The sequence below is a fragment of the Ornithodoros turicata genome, chromosome 2 (genome assembly GCF_037126465.1).
Source record: "Ornithodoros turicata isolate Travis chromosome 2, ASM3712646v1, whole genome shotgun sequence".
Classification (NCBI taxonomy): Eukaryota; Metazoa; Arthropoda; class Arachnida; order Ixodida; family Argasidae; genus Ornithodoros; species Ornithodoros turicata.
In genome coordinates, this window is record NC_088202.1 from 113,558,482 (window position 1) to 113,562,666 (window position 4,185).

The following is a 4,185-nucleotide window of genomic DNA, read 5'->3' on the forward strand; positions in this document are numbered from 1 at the left end:
TTTCTTAGCCGAATTCAAGCGGAGCGTGTGAGTCCTCGCGACCGAGTGGCAGAACAATACGCCTACGGCCGAAACGCTTGTAGAGGAGGTGGAGTTCCTCTACATGAGTCCCGCCCGGCGATGATGGTATGCCACGGAGAGGCGATGACGGTGGCCTATCTCCATGGCCGCGCCGGTCGAACTGAGGCGGGTGCTCCAGGCGCGTGGCCATCTTCGTCGTTGTCCACGGCCCGCTACAGTGCTCCCCCCCTCAGACGCGGAGCGGCGATAAGGAAGATAAGAAAGATCCAAGAATCACGTCTGTACCGGAGGGAGAGAGCAAGGGTGACCGTGGATGACGCGCACTGCTGGACATGTCCACGGGCGGCACAGCACACGTTGCAGGCAGAGTTTGATGAGTGGGGCGGGAGCGGCCGAGATGAGGCTTGCCAGAGATGAACGTTGACGACGTCGAAGTCGCGATCTGGCGTTGGAGTCGTGGCCTGGGGTGCCGCAACCGGCACGGGAGCGAGAGCTCGTAGGGTCCCAGGAAGTGACGCCAGGTGAGGCTGCGTAGCCGTGAGGACTGCCGAGACGCCGGCTGATGCGTGCCGTGGCGTCGGCTGCCGCGACTGCCGAAACCGGCAGGCGAGCATGTTGCTCAGGTGTCGCGGCCGGCAGTGGGTGCGAGTTGAGATGCAGAAATGAAGAGGGTGGTGAGTGTGCCGGGGGCCGTGGACAGCGCAGGTCGGTTCCTGGAAGCGGGTCGGTGGGCGCATGGGATGATGAGTCTGGACGTTGCGTGGTCGGTGGGATCGGTAGCGTGGACGGAAGCGGGACGGATGCTGTCGGCGTGTCGGTCGTGATGCGTCGGGTAATGGTGGTGGCTTCCAGGGATAGCTTGCTAGTCGATTTTTTTCAAAATTTGGGATGGAGTAGGGCCGAATTGCTCCGAACTTGATGTTCATCGTTCGGGTCACCAAATGTAGAGGAGGTGGAGTTCCTCTACATGAGTCCCGACCGGCGATGATGGTATGCCACGGAGAGGCGATGACGGTGGCCTATCTCCATGGCCGCGCCGGTCGAACTGAGGCGGGTGCTCCAGGCGCGTGGCCATCTTCGTCGTTGTCCACGGCCCGCTACACGCTCATATCTGGCGGGATAGAAATTTCGCCGGTGACGTGCACGAGCGGAAACGGGCCAGCCAGTCAACAACAAGAGGAAACTACACGTGACCGCCCTTCCTCCAGCATGGCGAGCGCTGCGCATAAAAAGGAAACATGGCTACACGATTCGAGGTGTTCGACGTTGAACGCTTAGAAAGTGAAGATGGGCGGGTACAAAGACGTGACGAGGCATTTATTCTGGACAGAACTCACTGACGAACTCGTAAGTGTATTTACGCACTTAAGCAACTGTAGTTATACCACGGTTATACCTATCGAAGAGCGGGGAGGATTGGAGCCGTTTCTGTCGATGATCATGATTCGGATTTTTATGGCGCATCGACAGCTATGGCCGCCGTTTCTGTCGATGGCGTAATCGACAAGGAAAGAAAATTTCAGCGAGCTTTTAAACAATATATATGTGAATCAATGAACTCTTTTGACAGTACGCTTCGTATGTGTGTCGGCTTTCTTCAAAGTGTCATGCGCTTACGATGACTGATTACTTGAGTCCAGGTTTGACGTCTTGGGCATTTGTATGTGACCAATTGGATACGTACATATAAAAACAATAAATATTTGTGTCATATTATACTGCCTGCGTCCAGCACATTATCGCCACTGTCATGTATCCTTAGTCTGATGATGTTACCGTGATTACTTAATATCGCAAAGCAAAGCAAGCGACTGGCAGCATTCACCAGCAACAAGCAACATGACCAGCTGGAACCAGCGGACGCCAGCAGCGCCCCAGGGACGCGCTCGTGCACAAAAGAAGACGCACGTTTTGACTGGTCCGAGTTATACGAAAGTAGAAACAGATAACATTGCGTGTTTTCATCAGTATAGCCACAATGCAACTAGTATGTACGTATATGTAGCCGCAGCGTCACCATGCCAACCACGCCCGCCGATAATGCGTCGCATGCGGTTGGAAGAGTTCTGTTGGCGTTTCGCGCGGTTCGGCAGAGATAACGCTGGCACGTTTCGGATGTAAAATACGCTCCATGTAGTTGGGGCCTAAAGAGATATTAGGCTTAAAGGAGGGATATTCCTTCACGCGCTCAATAAATATTTCTGTGTTGTCTACACACGCCGTCAGATCCGGATGACAATTACCACGTCACTGCGTTCAAATTTGGCGTCACGTGCTTGTTATGCTGCCGGATGTACACGGAGATAACGTCACATCATGGTAACGCGCCAAACAGTATGCTGTTTACACGTGTACTGTGTGGCGTGCTACCATGTTGTTTAGTGCGTACCAACTAGCCCAACTTGCTGTTCACGTCACTTCATTTTCTATCCTTATTAACAACCCGCCGCTGCTGGCTACGCGGGAGAGGGATCTGCACACGCGGCGAGTTCAAGGACGCCCTTCACGTTGTTGCGGTCGGCCGCGCGGCAGTTGTCCCGCAAGTGGGTCCTAGCCTTTAAGGCCCAACCACATGATGCGTTTTTCGAGCCGTAGAACGCCGAGCTTTTCTCAGCTGAGAGCAACGCTGTCGAAAAACGCCCAAAGCTAACCGCATGCAGCGTTGCTACAACGGCAGATGGACGGCGTCCCATGTGAACGTTTCGGTGCTGTTTCAAGGAAAGAAACTCCACATAACTTGATAACCACTTTTATTACAAGTCTCCAACGCAGGTGCTTTCGAGTGATTACGTATTATAACTAACAAGATAGTGGAGCAATCCGTACTCAGAGCCATTTTGTCGTGTGGCGGTCCCGCTATTCACAAAGCACACAAATACACGGAGCGAACGCAGCATTCCAGTGACAGAACGTTTCGGTGCTGTTTCAAGGAAAGAAACTCCACATAACTTGATAACCACTTTTATTACAAGTCTCCAACGCAGGTGCTTTCGAGTGATTACGTATTATAACGAACAAGATAGTGGAGCAATCCGTACTCACAGAGCCATTTCGTCGTGTGGCGGTCCCGCTATTCACAAAGCACACGAATACACGGAGCGAACGCAGCATTCCAGTGACATCCTCCTCTACATGTAATACTCAACTCTTGGCGTTTTGCGTGTGGAACGCCTACACAAAAATTATATTTTTCACAGCCGCAACAATATTCTGATGTTCTGCCGAACGCCATCTGCCCGAGCAACCTGAGCAATTCCGCGTGCCGCCATCTACGGGGTCTCCCGAAAACTGGAGCGACCAGATGGACCTAACCTGAGGCTAATGCCTGATTGGCCACTTCCGCGCACCCCTTCAACCGCTTCCGTCGCCCGCTGTCGAGATCTGCTTGTCTCGAGCGGTAACCGCATACGACGATTTTTCAAGGAAAAAACGGCCAGCGTCTCCCGTTTGCCGCTGAGCCGACGCAAACAATGGGAACGTCACAATGATTTCCCGACGACAGCGATGGACAGAAATATCCGGCGAAAGGCGGAAGCGGCCGCTCGTCGGCAGCCAATAGGACAGCTCCACGTGCGGCCGCTCCTCGCGTGGACGTGGCTGGCACTTAGGATGCCCGTGTGACCAACCTGGGAGGCACGCTGTCGCCCGCTGGCTCCTGTCTGAGGGCGCTTTTGTAGCCCTTGGTTTGCGAATATGCTTTGACCGCACTAACTGCACTTCTTGCCACTGCCACTACAACTTCTCTATATCTAGCAAAATGTTTATCGTTAATTGGAATAATATTTAACGCAGACTAACGAAACGCCCCCTAGGCCGCCACCGTCCGCCGCAGGAGAAATCTGTGCATGCCGTTCGACCCGCCATTTCTCCGTCCAGTTGTCGTGCCGGTGAGAAAGTTGGCCGGGTTCACGTCGAGAAATCGTCGTATGCGGTTACCGATTCAGGCTTCAAGGACGGCGATGCGTCTCTATTGTTCCCCGTCGTTGTGGCTTGGCACTCGACAATCTCGACGGCACACGCCTCGTGCGGTTGGGCCTTTACGGGGAGTCTGGACCAGTGTTGCCAAATCTCATTCGCAGGAAGTCGCTAGTGGCGCCCCGAAAAGTCGCTAAAAGTCGCTAAAATTGAAACTGAAAGTCGCTAAAAAAGTCGCTGCCGCTATTG